This window comes from Aythya ferina (assembly GCF_964211825.1).
Source record: "Aythya ferina genome assembly, chromosome: 3".
Taxonomy (NCBI): domain Eukaryota; kingdom Metazoa; phylum Chordata; class Aves; order Anseriformes; family Anatidae; genus Aythya; species Aythya ferina.
Genome location: NC_140298.1, coordinates 32,023,932 through 32,039,578, shown reverse-complemented (window position 1 = coordinate 32,039,578; position 15,647 = coordinate 32,023,932).

The window sequence follows — 15,647 nt, the reverse complement described above, 5'->3', positions numbered from 1 at the left end:
AGGCATTTCAGATTTCCAGCTCGGGCTGCCAAATGGGCTGGGTGGGTGTGCTGTGCTCCCTTGGCTCTCCCTGTCCGTGTTCCCTCCTGTGTCCTGCAATAACAGCACAAAGGGGATCCACCCCTCCCAATTAGTACCTGGGTACCTCATCAGGCATGGTGTGAGGAGAGCTTTGAGTCTCCTGAAGCTGAAATGTTGATTGCAAGGCCAGTGGATGGTGCTGAGGGGAAGAGCAAAGCTCAGGGGCAGGTGAGGACCTACCTCCACCCCATGCTGGATGGAAGCATTCGCATCCCATTATTCGCCACCACGTGCCTTTGCTGCAGCACCAAAAGCAAGTCACTCAGTCCCTTTTCACATGAAGAGGGTGCCGTCTTGCTTTTCCCGTCATGAGAAGGGTGTTGGTTATTCCACAAACATCGAATGTCCCTTTTTTGGGGGGCAGACTCTCCTATCTCCCAGAGGCTGCAGTAGTCATGTGGCTGTCGGGTATCAAGAGGAAACACCTTTGCTGGGAGCACTGTGTGCCTGACCCTGTGACAGCAATACGGAAAATGCCTGGAGCAGCGGGCCTGCAGGCACCATAGGTCAGCTAAGAGCTTGTTTAAGGACTCAGAGATGTAACAGCAGGGGCACAGCAGCACCACAGCAGTTACAGTGTGCTGAGAGGCAGAAGAGCAGGCAGCACGCTGCTCCTGTGCCTCCTCAGGCAGATGCATGCCGACAGCAGCCTGGGGTTTGGAGGTCTGAATTTGGGTAGAGAATGGGGCAGGTAGGGGCCTAAGTCCCTCCAGGGGCTCAGTGAAGGTTTTCTAGATGAGAGAAGAGACTTCTGTTGTTAAAACAACAGGGAAGTGTAAAGTGGAAGGCAGCCCTGGTTTAGTGGGGACTGTTAGTGTTAGGTCAGAGGTTGGACTCGATGATCTTGAGGTCTCTTCCAACCTAGAAATTCTGTGATTCTGTGATTCTGTGAAATTGTGCTTTTAGTGGAAAAAAAAAAAAATAAAAATACTTATAAGTCTTTGTGAGTTCCACAAAGCAGACACAGACACAAGCCCAGGTAGCATCTCCTGGTTCAGCCCTCAGAGGCAGCTGTACGCACTTCTGCTGCTGCACTCACCTGTGCCTGAGCTCCCCAGTGCTCAGAGAGCAGCGTGCAGCACATTCAGACCTCAACCAGCCCCAAAATGCACAGCTGTAGATGTGTTTTCCTGCTCCAGTTTTCCCATCACTGGGGCAGTCTGCGGCTCTGGTTTGTGAAACCTCGCATCAGAAGAAACCGTGCATTAGGTCCTTCCTTCTGCTTATGTTTGTTTTTCTCCTTCTGCCAACACAAGCACCCAGCCAGAAAGAACTCCCCTGAATGACCACCTAAACCTGCTTCTAAGTAAGTTACCAATAAATTCTGTGGAGCAAACATTTTTGCATGGCACACAAGGGACACAGGTTTGCCTAGTGGCTGGAACAATCTGGGACTACAGGAGATTGCTGGTGGCCTTGCTGGTGGCCTGGGGCACAGCATGTTCCAGAGGATCAGGTCAGCCTGAGGCTGAGGCAGTCAGGAGACTGCACGAAGGTGCAGTGCCTGGTCTTGGGTCCAAACGGACTCAGCAAGCCCAGGGACACACGACACATGCCTGGCTAACAAACACAGAATAGCGCAAACATTGAGGCTTCCCTTAATTCAGCAGCCTTGTAAATGTAATGACTGCTGATACAGATATTCCACAAATGTTATTTGTAACTAGAAATTTTCATGGAATTATAGATTAGATTGGAAGGGTCCTTCAAAGACCATCTATTCTGACTTTGAATAAAAGGATTCCCATTTGAAGCCCAAATGCTGTAGACCATATGCTCACTAACCCCCAGACCATCATCTCTATACCAAAGGTGAAACCAATGTCTTTTTTCTGGTGCTATGCCCAGGCCAGGGTGCAAGTAGCAAAGAGACAGCACTGGGCACAGGGTATCTCTGCCTCGGGAGTTCTCTGAGTCTTCTGGGGCACTTAAGTTCTCCTTCCCCACAAACATTGCTTTGTTGTTGTTGTCATACACTTATTTTTCCTAGCATCTAATAGAGGATATCCATTTGCTTCTTCTTGGAAAGCGAATAGTTGCTGTCCTTAGACTGAACTATTGCTTTGTTAATCCGTGCCAAATAAATTGCTTTAAAAATGAAAACCTTTTTTCTCAAGGTAATTCTGTTTTATAAAAAAAAAAATAAAAAAAATTTTTTAGAAGTTCCCCATGTTTCTAACCTCATTTTTACATTTCCTTTCCTTGAACTAATTGCTCATTCCTGACCAATTCTGTTTCCCAGCATGCTGCCTGAACATCATTACGCTGTAGATGTATTCAGTCTTCGGAGAGTTGCGTTATTCCCTTTTTATCGCTGCAGAAGGAGCAGCTAGGAACATTCTGCTTTCTCTAACGTTCTTATTCATAGAAAAATAATATATTACTTTGGGGACCAACTCTCTTGTATTCTGGTTATTGATAGTATAGTCTGATATCCATCAACGAAGCTTTTTAGTCTGCATATCTCCATTTATAAGACAATAGAGTGGAGAATCAAAGTGAACTTTAAAAAAGAATTGTTCAAATGTACAACCTCCTTTATATGTGATAGCAAGTAAAAGCCTCGTGCAATTAAAGTACCAGTATTGGTTTGGTTTAGTTCCCAGATGTGCGCGTTTCATTTCTCTCTCTGAAGACCTCAGTCTGGCTCCGTACAGCAAGTCTGTTAAACACCTCCCCTGCGACATCCGTGTTTCAGCAGAACTGCTTGGCTGCTGGAAGGATTCTGGAGTCTGTATGTTTTGCTGTCTGCGGGATAAAAATGCTGCATGCTAGGCACTGACATCACCTTGTCCCGAATCCTATCTCTATGGCTTCAACTCTTCTGCTTTCCCATGCTTATCCGAACCTCTCCAGCAGCTTGTTGGTTCAGTGGAGACATTTTTGACTCTTTTATTCTCAGTCTAACAAGCAAACACTGGCAATGTAGCGTGAGTGGATGGCTTTATTTGCTGAAGTCTGCCTCGCAGGGGAAGTTCATTGGCATATTTGAAGAGCTGAGGATGTTTTTGTAGTATAGAAGCCAAGCTGACCGTGATAAGACCCTGTGGGGTGGAACACCAGGGTATTTTCTGTGTTTAGTTAAACTCTTGTATCTGTGAGTAATTTAACTGCTGGTTATATTTTATTGAATACTCGTGATTCAGTTTTCTCAAGATGCTTATAAATATGAGGCTCTTCTTAGTCTACAAGCAACTCACAGTCCAATGCCAGGGTTTAAAACAAACAAACAAACAAAAAAAAATCAAAAATCTCTCCTAAGACAATAGTTGAGATTCAAAAAGCCTATAAATGAATAGGTGTCCCAAAAGGAAGAGAGGGTGAAGTCTAGGAGAGTCACTGGCTTCTCCCCGAAATGGGCTAAGCAAGACGGAGAGTGGTCTAAAGCTTGTTGAAGACAGTGAAAGGACTCCCTCGCTCCAACGGGAAACTAAAGACTCTGTTACCCCCAATAACACCATGAAGTACAGGGAATTGTGGCTGAAATGTTATGACATATCACGGTCATCTGGGGACAGGACATTTGGAAGGAATTTCTTCTTTATGGAGAAGAGAGCTGGAATTTTATATATGTGAGACTGTTTTTGCAGTAGAAGTTACCCGTGGCAATCATTAGCTGAGCACTAAGAGGATTCCTTGCTTTATTTTGTCTGGTCAAGGAAATGGAAAGAAACCACAAATATACAATGCAAAATTACTTCCAAATTCCTGTCGTTGCTTGCTGAGCTGATGTTTATACAGCATGTGCAGTAGGTACAGTAGCATGTTGTGCATACAAACCATTGTGCTGTGACTGCTGCTCTGGTGGAACTCACTGCTCAGTTTGTAGCTAGCAGACAGCCAAGGACCATTCGCACTAAGCATTACTTCTGCTAGAAACAACCTTCAGTGTTTACGATGGTTACAAAAAGAATTATAAATACACCACAATTTCATACAGCCCGAATACGAAATACTCCACAATTTACAAAAATACCAGTTCCATCATTTCCAGGAAATCTGCCCTGCATTTTCCTGTTGACTGACACGACTGACTGTCACGACCCAGCTAACCCAGACTGTTTTCTCGTGGCACAGCAACACAGGCAAGCACAGAAACCTCTCCACTTTCTGTAGCAGACATTGTAATCATCCACGTATGTGAACTGGGAAAACACAAATTAAATAACCTCCATAATCCTTTGCTAGTTGTACATTGGATCTTTTCCTGTGCTAAGCTCTTCTCTTTCCCTAGGACCACAATTTCACGCTTTTTGTGTGCCAGCTTTAAAGTGCTACCTAAATAGAGATCCACTGGGGAAAGGAAGAGGGGAGCACTGCAATTGATGGGATTTTGACCAAGCCATCCACAGAGGACAAACTGAGAGAGGTTATGATGTAACAGGATATGTTTGTGTTTGTAGAGTGTAGTGTTAGTCTAAAGAACCTTTTCTAACTAAGATTGCTTTAAAAGGCAATCTATTCAAAGTCTCAATTTTGCAATATCTCACTCAAAATTTGAAAAACTAAATGTCTACAGAGCACTTCTGACTTTCATATATCTGCATGTAAATTCACAAGCACACTTTTGCTACTTTAGAGTATTGACTAAAAGTATGCTACCCTAATAGTATGTATTAGGAACATACAATTATTTCTCAGGTTTTGCCTTTCTTTTCAGAAAATTGAAGCTTTATAATATTCTGGGGTATTTTTGCCACATAAGCTATGTGAAAAATTGTGAAGAATATAATTCCAAGTATTCCATTTATTTATTTATTTATTTTCAGTCCTAGATCTAAGTGTTGTTTGTTTTTTTTTGTTTGTTTGTTTGTTTTGTTTTTTTCAGTTTTCATATCTAAGGGATTGAGCAGCCAGCCAAGAAACACCACAAAGGAATGTGTTGAGGGAACAGTTCAGGTAGATATTTTGGCATGTTTCCTTCTAATGCACCATTAAATTCTGGATGACTAGGCTTGCCAGGACTCAGCAAAGGCTTCTATGTAAGTTACAGACCAATGGGGCTCCCGGACTCGCTAGGTCCACACACTAAAAACCTGCCAGCAACACTGCTAAAACCTAACTCTGAAAACCAGGTGCAGTGGCAGAAGGCTGGTGTTCACGTGCTCACAGTATGCCCAGAAAATCCCACCCCAGCAGCCTCTTGCCAATCACATGTTATCAGACCATTTTGAAGTCCCTTACAAATTTATCTGTTCAATAAAAATATGCCCTTCATGGAGGTTCATGAATTTTGTTCTAGAGACATGGACTGCAGAAAGTTTTAATCTTCTTTGAAAATGCTTGAGAAATTCTGTAGTAACTTGTTCAGTTTTTGATAGCTCTCTTGGCTTTTTCCCTACTCAGTTTTGCAAAAATGCTTTCATAAAGGAAATAATTCATTAATGGTGGTAGCACAGGCCTAAAGGAGGGAGGGAAGTCCAACTTCCCCGTTGCTGGCAATAACAGCACATAGGAAATCCTTGCCCAGCCCTCCCTCCCAGGAGCTGGCACAGGACACGGATGCAGAGCAAAAGGTCAGCGCCTGGGGAAGCACTATATCTAAGGTGATTCCTCTTTATTAGGGCTATACAAAAACATATCCCCTGAACTAATTAGGGAGACTGGCAGAGAAGGGAGTAAATTGCAGCTGAAAGGGAAGACAGGAAAGTGAGCTGATAGTGAGATCTCCCTGGCCACAACTCTTTCCTTTGACATCTAAGTATTACTTCGGCGTATGTTTGGAGTGACAGAATGAGGTTTTTCCTATTTTCACTGAAACTCCAAATTCTTAGTGATAGAAATCTGTCATGTTTAAGCTTTTCCCAGTGGCTTGTTTGGTATTTAGCTTTACAGGTTCAGTCCTGATTCTGGAGTCTCTGTATGGAAAGCACACGCAGCACAGAGCTGTCTTAAATTTTGCCTGCTGTTCTTGCTATTAGGAGCGTGATTTCAATGATGAATGTTTATAACACAGCATGAGGAATTTCATCCTCCCCTGGTAAACTGTGTAGGAGATTGCCTTAATGGACAAAGAAAAACGTCTGTTGGACTGTAGCCAGAAGCTTGGACTTGCTTACAAAGAAGAAAACGCATGTTTAACTTTCTGGTATTGTGTATAGAAGACACTTTAAAAAAAAAATAAAATTCACCTCTCTTCTCACAACCTCGAATGGAACCAGTGAAAGATTAATGTGTTTTTTTTTCACTGTTTTATGGCAAATCATTTAGTTGTGACAAGTTCAATGCTGCCTCTTGACCAGATGTCTTACAAGGCTGTCCTGCTCTATTTGCTTCTACAAATACCTCTAGCTGGGAAAATACATTACAGGTGACTGTGAAAGTCTAATGAGAACTAAAAGGTATGAAAAGAGAAAGTGATAATAGGCCTTATTCGCAGGTGTAAGGCTTCTGATATGAATGACAGATCAAAAGCTGCAGCCCGGTTTTAACTTCATTGAACACTTTGCTTGAGTTGGCCTTGGGACCTAAATTCAGTGAGCCATGATGTTAGTTAGACTTATGCTTGCGCAGCTTGTTTAAACAGGGCCTGAATAAAGACTTCAGGATCTGCGCTGTTCTGAAGTCTAAGTGACACAGAGTGTTCTGGGCTTTAGTTAAATTCACTGTACAGCAGTTTCTCCTCTACAGGGAAGAGAAGCAGAATTGCCATGTGTTGCCTGGGTAATCTATTATGTTGTGTTCACTGGAAAGGAAATACACGTACTCAGAGCTGTATTGAAGAACAGCTGTTTACAGGTAGAAAGCCTAAAAATATTCAGGTTGAACAGTTGCTTAGCTTTTCACTACTTGCTTAAAAACTGTAGATGCCCAGTGAAGGAGAGTTTCAAACAAGATCCGAGCATCACTGATGTAGCAGGGTGTGCTAGTGCCTTTATCAGTCTGAAAACAGGAGTTGAGAACTACTAATTGCCCTGTGTTTACTGCCCTCGCTCACTGATCTGTGCTAAATATCCATTAACTGTATCTCCACGGAAGATGGTATGTGCCAGGAACAGAAAAGCCCAGCAACCACAGACCCATGGTGCTGATGGGTCCCTTCCACCTCTGTACCTCAAAAAGGGAAGAGGGGATGCCTCTTTTTCCTTGGATCACCTTATCACCCTTGCTGCTGCTTCTGGGCTAGAGGAGGATGGTTGCTCCTTCTGCTGTTGGCATTGCCTCTGGTGCTCTGGGAAAGGAGACCATCTGCTTGGTCATCAGAGTGCTGGAGAACCAGATTTTATCCTCCACATTTCTGGAAAAGACTATCTGTCCAAAGTTGGAGCATACTGAAAATGTGGGCTTGATCCTGGTTCCACCCCGCAGGTTTGCAGGCTCCTTGACCAATGGTAGCTTCCTTATAGCACTGTCAAGGAGCCCGGAAAGCATGCAAGCTGCTGACATAGGAAGCCAAGTATGCCTGCAGGGGAAGCAGGCAGCTTGGGATCCTGCCTGGCTTCTGTCAGAGCCAATGCACTACTCAGAAATCTGTCAATTACAATTTGTTTTTGTTTTTTTTCCCAAGTGGAGAAATGTACTGTCAGAAATTTCCAGCGAGTTCTGCCTTGTTTTGCCATTGTCTTTCCAGATGAAAATGGCAAAAAGGCCAGAGAGCCTTGCAGAGTGAAGGCACAGGGCCCTGGGAGACCTAGCATTACAACTGGTCTGTAATGCTGGCTTCCGCAACCCAGCCACGAATACAGTTCTGAAATGTCAGATATTCCCTCCAGAATTAAGTATGCCTATTCACTCATGTGTGACTGCCAAAACAATGCAGGTGCCTTGCCCAGAACTTTAAATAATGGCTTTTATGCAACACTGTAATCATCTGATAGAAAGTTCTGCTTTTTATTAGAATCCTAGAATTGGTCAATGTTCTTTGAACTGAAAAGGAAAGTAAATTCTCCTGATATTTTTTTCCCAGGAAGAAGTATATGCTTCTTTTATTAAACATCCAGTTGTTTAATAACTCACGCTTGTCACCTCATCTGGCTGAGACGCATTTATAGCTTACATGAACAATGGCATCTATCTGAAGTATGCAAAGCTACCAAAATTACTGTGCCCAAGAGTACTAGCACTGAAGCTGAGCTTTTGAAATGAATCAGGATGTTATTCCTGATAAGTAGTATTGTTAAACTGTAACTGCGACTTTGCTTTCTCAACAGATCAATTATCATACTATTTCTTTACATGGCAACCCTCCATGTACTACTCTTTTCCATGTATTAGAAAGTAAAACACAATGGAAGTAGGAAGCTTGTGCTTAGTGCACGTTTTTCATCTCCTCGTGGTACATAGAAGTAGATATTACAAAGAATACCAACCAGGACCTAAGTAGCAACTTGACTTTTCAAAGGTAAGTGTCTAAAACCATGCTGTTTTGCAGCTTGGATTGAGCTAACTTCTATGCTTTACTGTTGAACACTGATTATGGTCTTAGTGCCATCACAGATATAGACTGCCATTGCCTCAAAGGGATTAAAGCATAAAAAGAGATACAGATAAGAAAAAATGCACAGAGAAATCCATGTTTGTTTAGAAATAATGGTCAAGTTTCGTTGTTGCACCAGACTGCTGTTAAGCACAACTTTTTGGGAGAAGGCAGCCAAGATAAGCAGGGAAGCTGTCACAGCGTTGTGATTTTCTGCTCATCCTCCTGTTTCAGTTCAAAATAGATTGCAGGACATCTTGCCAAAGGTTGAAACTAAAGTCACGTTTTTTTAAGACCAAAGAGAAAATGATGGTCACATGGGCTGACCTCAAATATATTACAATTCAAATATTTTTCTCCATTAATTTCCATGACAAGGATTGTCTTGCAACAGGCAGAGGTCAGTATACCCTAGGCATATAAGAGCAAGCATCGGAGTCACCTACAGCCAGAGGCAGATGGATGCTGCTGTCCTACTTTAGGAGCTGTTGCCCTTTGAAGGTGCCTTTCTCTACACAGAAGTTAGAGAAAGCCCATACCTATGCACCCTGGTAACACACTTAAATTCAGGAGGAAGGAATCCAGGTCACGGTCACCTTTGATGCAGAGACAAGTTCTCTAAGCCTTTAAAAATTTTACAGACTTTTTTCTACCTTCCTTTATTTCTTGCTTCTTTGGTTTTACCTTAGGTTTTTACTTTTGCTCATTCTGCTTTTATTTGGTGCTTCTGTTCTACTGTTTCCCTTTCTCTTTGATATTTTTTTCTAAGACTCGGGACAAAATACTCAAAGCTGAATCGTTGTCCAGGGTCAGCCTACACAGAGCCACACCATGAGAATTAACTCATTGCAGATCTGTGCTTGAAACAAGCACAAACACCACAGAGAGCTCTGCTGCTCTTTTAACTAGTGTATGAGATACCAGGTACTCTCCTCCTGGTGCAGGTGTTTTCTGGATAGGAGCAGTTTAGTGCTGTTGTATGATACCTTTTTCCCACTACAACAGTCCCAATCAGCCATGTATCCTCAAGGTGCACTTCCACGAGATGGGTCAAGTTGGTCCAACTGCTCACTTCTTCCTTCAGCTCTTGGTCCTGCTTTCACCACCAATCTGGCAGAAAAGTAACTCAGCAAAAAAAATGGTTTTCAGACAAGTTGGTGAGTTCAGAGCCCCAGTGAACACTGATTTCAGGGCAGGGGAATCAATGGAAAAACTGAACTCCTGCTTGGCGTAGAAGCAAGCTGTTGTCCAAGCAGCTTTGTTTACCACCATTCTTCTTCCCACCCTCATCCTTTTTTTTCCTCTTTTCCACACCGGAGATCCCCTATCTCCTGTTGCCTTACCTCGTATCTCTTATCTAGAGTTTTATCTCTTCACCAAAGATAAAACTAGTGAAAACCAAAGACTAACACCTCTGTTTGTTCAGTGCCTCTCCACACCACCTGAACCTCTTGAGACCGACCTTGGTGAGGCGCCCAGCTAGCAGCAACCACCCTTAGCGGGATGCTTCTGCGTGGAGAGACTTCGCAGCCCGCTGTCCCAGCCCAGCTCCGTTTCCCCGAGGATTTCCCACAAAGGGACTCAGGCACGAGGTTTCCTGTTTATTGCCGGGCTGGAAACCCCACAGCAGCCTTATACCACGAACCGGGAGCCGGCGCAAGCCTCCTGACACCGCCCAGGCCTCAGGGCCCGGACGGAGCCATCGGGCGGCGGCCCTCGGGCTCCCCCGCGCGGCCCCGTCACGGCGCCATGGCAGGGCGGGCCGGGGGGGTGGTGTGCGTTGCTTCTGGTAAAAAAGATGCCACAAAATCCTCCGTGGTCAGAGAGAGCAGCTCTCTGCGCCACGCTGGAGACCGATTCCCTCCGTGACCCGCTGTTTTACTCCCAGTCGTACGTCTTGGCTGCAATATTTTTGAATTCGGAGCAGCTATAGCGATGGAAACACACGGACACAACTCTCCCGTTCTTGACGGCTGGTTTTGATGCTCTCTTTGCACATTTTTTTCCCCACAAGGTGGCAGCAGGAGAACGGCGAATGAGGAGGCTGCCCCAGTTACCTGCTGTTCGGCCTCCAGGGGGCTCTAGCTCAGATCCAGGGACAAAAAGCTCCTCAAACGCCACGACCAAGTGCAAACAGCAATTAAAACACATTCTGCACTTATGTTGTATTTTAACAGACCTGCTGGAAAAGCAAAACAAGGGACTTGAAACAATCTGCAAAGTCGAACGCTCTCTGTGTGTGTGTATGTACTTGCAAGTGTAAATATGTGTGTGCATTGACTGTAGCAGAAATCCTGTCTTCATGTTGTGTCTAGCATAATTTTTATATATACAAGTACTTGTATAGCTGTAACTTTAACATTTTATGGTATTGCTGAAAGGGAAATGCAAATGCTAAATGGTGAAATGATTTACTGAGGGACACGTACATGTCTGCAACAGAGCTAGGTACAGGTAGTAAGCTCTGTGTTACCAGTCTCTCATCAGCAACACAGAAGGCTGTCAAAGAGTGGTGAATGTTGACAAGCTTCATGTTCACTTAAATGATTAGTTGTAAAATATTCACTATTTTAAACTTCATTTCATTGAAGGGATGTTTAGGAAGAGAAGTCTCTCATTTATTCTAAAAATATTTGAAAGTAGTCAAAGGTTGGACGTGGTGCTTAGGGACATGGTTTAGTGGGTGACATTGGTAGCAGGGTGATGGTTGGACCAGATGATCTTGAAGGTCTTTTCCAACCTTAATGATTCTATGATTCTATTCTAGTCCTTGCAATGGTATCAGCTGAAAACTTTGATATGTAAATGACTTATTTTTTAGAGATAAAGAAAAATGTCCACTGAGCGGCTTTAGTTAGGCAGGGACTTGACTTCATGGGTTTGTTTTGTCTTGTCTGAGTTTCATGATGTCTTCCTTTTCTGCTACAAGCCACAGCTAATTCTAGGGCTTATGGGAGATGCAGTTATGCTTGGCAGTGTAAATGTGTATTTACAGAGCAATGATTTGGGTTGGGTTAGGTGTGCACTGCTGAGGCAAATCTCCCAGTTGTCCCAGCTTGGCAAGCTTTGCTTCACCCCATGGAACAGGCCTGGAACACTGGAACCATACTTCGGGAAGATCCATTGCAGAAGCATTAGGTATGCACAGAGTTCCTGAGAACAGGCCACAGCTCATCAAAAATTAACCTGGGGCATGGCAGGGATGTCATGGCCTCAGCACAGCTACTTTGCCTCCAGATGCACCCCTGTTGGTCCCCACCACTTGATGATGTACACATAGCTGTACTGGCCTAGACAAAAACTTGAAATCAGAAGGGAAATTTTTGACAAACTCAGAAAGGCTGGTACAAAAATGAGGCAGAAACGATGGAGGAACATGCCATATCCCCTGAACAAAGTTAGTGTTTTTATGTGAAATTGCAGACACTGTAGGGACCTACATGTATATTAGCCATATTGGAGGGACAGATCTGTGGAGTTCAGAAAGGGGCACTGCCATTTGCAGGTAGAAACTGTAAAGCTCTTTAAAATACCTTTTAATGCTCTGAAATAGTATAGGGAAGCAGAAAAAAAGGACATTTCTTATTAAATAAAAGAAAATAGATTGGGTGATGTGGCATACACCTACACATACGCATGTGTATTTGTAAAATTTTGATGGACTTCTGAGGATAATATACTTGTAGATGTAAAATATATGTTTGTACACATGCTCTTCTTATGTTTTCATGACTATTCATATCTTTTTTCTCTTTGATGTATACTTTAGCATTCCCATGAAAACTTCTCTTTGTGAAAGCATCAGGCAGCCCTATGGAGTTAGGGCTAATGTAACCTTGCATATGTATTCTTATTGTTGTCTCCACAACATACACAAATTATTTTGGGCTGCCAACTCTCATTTATTGTACCAAGGAAGATGAATAATGTACCTTGGCCTAAAAAATTAAGATAGGTTGCATAAATACATCTTGATAATGTCCTTGAGATTTCTAGTGAGATGAAGACAAACACAAAGAAGCAAGAACAGCACTTTTTTCCTTTTTTTTTTTTTTTTTTTTCTTTTTTAACACCATGGCATTAGTAACCATTTTTGCTTAGCTGAAATTGCAGCACTGGATCACATCAACACAATAAATAAATGAACGGATGGTTCTGTTGAACTAATTCATTGAACTAATGAAGCCAAGTTTCCTATCAGGTTATATTTGGTAATTCAGTTCCCCCTGCAAAATGCATTTCTTCTGTGTGAATTCTTAGTTGTGTAACAAGGAGTGAGCAATATCCCTCATAGTTGGGGAGCAAGTTCATAATTTTCCCCTTTAAAACACCAAGTAATTCAAAGAAACTTTTCATTACTTACTTCTCTGTTAAATTTAACTGTGATCAGGGAGAGATTCAAAAGTACTGGAGGGGATGCAGAGGTACAGTTACTTGTGCACACACAGAGGCATAAAATCAGTGCAGTTATAGCAATTCATCTCCTCTGAGAATTATGCTAAACAGTATATCTTTATTTGAAAAAATAAATATCAGTGTGTTATTATTGATCCCCTATGACTCCAATTTATTAATTTTTCATTAAGGGCAATTGCCCAGGGCAAGAGCAACAGAGAATATTGACAAGATTTATCAAGATATATTTATGCAAGTCGGACAGTGAATGTTTTCCTTCCTTTTGAGGTAAGTTAGAATTTTATTTTATTTTATTTTAGAGCATATGACTTGGGAGAATTCAATAAAACTTGACAAAACAGTAGGATTTCTGACAGACTGGTAGCAAGTCTGGTCAAAGGTATTTAAACTTTCACAATATTTGGTGATTTATTAACAGGGTTTGATTATATGCTTACAACTGCTGAAATAATAAGTATGAAGTGTTACTAACAGATGAAAAAGTTTCTGTATTTGTTACAAGCAGCAGGTTAATATCTAGGTAGGGGCCATTTCCAGAAAGAAAAAAGAAAGAAAAAAAATTAAAAATTACAGCTAAAGAATTTTATATTGATTGTAAAATATGAATGGCTTTCATGCAGAAATTAGAACACCAGTAAGTTATTAATATGCATCTTGGCTGGAAACAGCATACATTGGTTACTTATAATGTAATGGTGCTTTCACCCTTTGAACTCAATTGCTCAATAATAAGCTAACTTTTCTAGTCTGACACAAAGCTACTGTCCAAGCTCAAAATATCCCAATAGACCAGTTAAACGACACAGCCTGGTGTTACACGAACAGTGCTGTGAGCAGGCAGGTGTGTCTGCGGTGCAGCTCGGGAGTGCTGAGCTCATCTGGCAACATCTGCCTGGGGCAGGTGGGGAGGAAGGCAGGATGCTAACAGGGTCTCATCACATCAGAGCTGCTGACCATCATGAAACTTGCAGGAATCTCAGTATATTGACTTCTTTCTTTTTCTGTCAAAATTTTCTGAAGATGCAGGAGCTACTGGGTGAAGAAAGTGTCATGGTATTAGGGGACAGCAGGACAGTGCACTGACAAGGTGGGAGCGTAAGCTCTGTCTCCTTAGGAAGTAGAGCTAAAAGTACACTGTTTAGCAATGAGCCTGACGTTGTCTAACAGACAGCTGTCTGGACTTGGATGTTTATTAGGACTTCAGGTACAAAGTCTGGTTTGAACTAGAAAAAAAATACACATGCAGAATAACAGCACTTTCCTAAAAACAGTTCTTTTCAGTTTGCTTAGAATAGTTATCAGATTTAGGCTATTTTAATGTGCCAAGTCTAGGTAAATCAGTGTTTAGGTCCCAGCGTGGGGAGCTGTTGTCCTCTGGCAGGTGACACGCATGCAGTGACTCCTACACTTCAGCATTGCAATGCCTGGGTAAGGTGGCTGCAGGTGCAAAGCAATTTAGGACTTTGGATCCAGACCTGTGACCTGATTTTCAGAGTTGCAATGCATCCAGAGAAACTAATGGCAGATTTAGAAAGCAGTTCTCACAGACTATTATATCTGAAAGCAAGTTGCCTAGTCTAAGGCCGCAGGCCTGTTTCAGCTATGTTTGTCCTCAGATTAATTATCTTTTTAATAACCTTTCCTGTTTTATTTGGCTTATAGAAAGATTTTTGGCAAATGGTGTTGAAAAGAGAAAATACAAGTAAAGGTTATCCAACAAAAATTTATTACCACTCCTAAACATTTGAAATACGATCAGCATGAGGATTCATGTAATACAGTTTTGTTTTTAAACACTAATGAATTATGTAATTTAAAATAATTATTTCTATCATAGTGAAAATTGTTCTTTGGAAATTAGTGAAGTTTCTATAAAATTGAAGAGCTTACAAATTTCAAATTATGAACATATGAACAGGCCATACTTTATTATTATTATTATTATTTATTTTTTTTTTTAACTGGGAAAATTGTAGAATATTGAAACAGGATTCATTTTTCCATCTTAATAGACGAACCTTCCTCTCAGGTTGTAATTTGGCCTCCCATAAGGCTCATTTCATCTTCAGGTTCTCAATGGGGAACTAGTTAGCAGTTACTATTATTATAAAGGAAATCTGTGTTCAAAGATAAAGAGATATTAGACTATAAGACTAAAAGATAGATTTACATTTGCTAATTTGCATTAAGACTGAAATTCTGTTTGGGAACACAATTTATGTTCCTGGTACCTGTTTAAGGTGTTTTTTGTTGTTGTTGTTGTTTGTTTGTTTGTTTTTAATAACTTTTCTTTGTTCCTGAGTGATATGGCTGGGGAAAGCTCCAACTGTTGAAGATCAATCTCTTGTCCTGCAGTCGTAATAATTTCAGTAAATGCCTTTTGTGTGGGCTCTTGCAGAAGAACCCGAGTTTGTTTCGCAGTTCTGGCAGGGCACGTTGTGCACGGGCACCCTCCTGGAGCCTTCAGGACAACGGCTGGGCACAGCGAATTGTCTCCAATGGTCCTTTCTGCCAAGCCAGCAACAGGAGGAAATACTGCCATAAGGCGAAAGAATGGTCTTGTGCCACAGGTACGAGTTTGGGGCTGTAGGTGCAATGCATCCCACACCCTGTCAGACTCAAGTTCCTCCTTGACTTTGGGCAGAGTGCAAGAGACTGGAGAAACACGCTCAGTTTGGGGCTGGCAGGTGGCTGAGGTACTATTAAGCCTTCATGCAGCCGGTCAGGGCTTTTT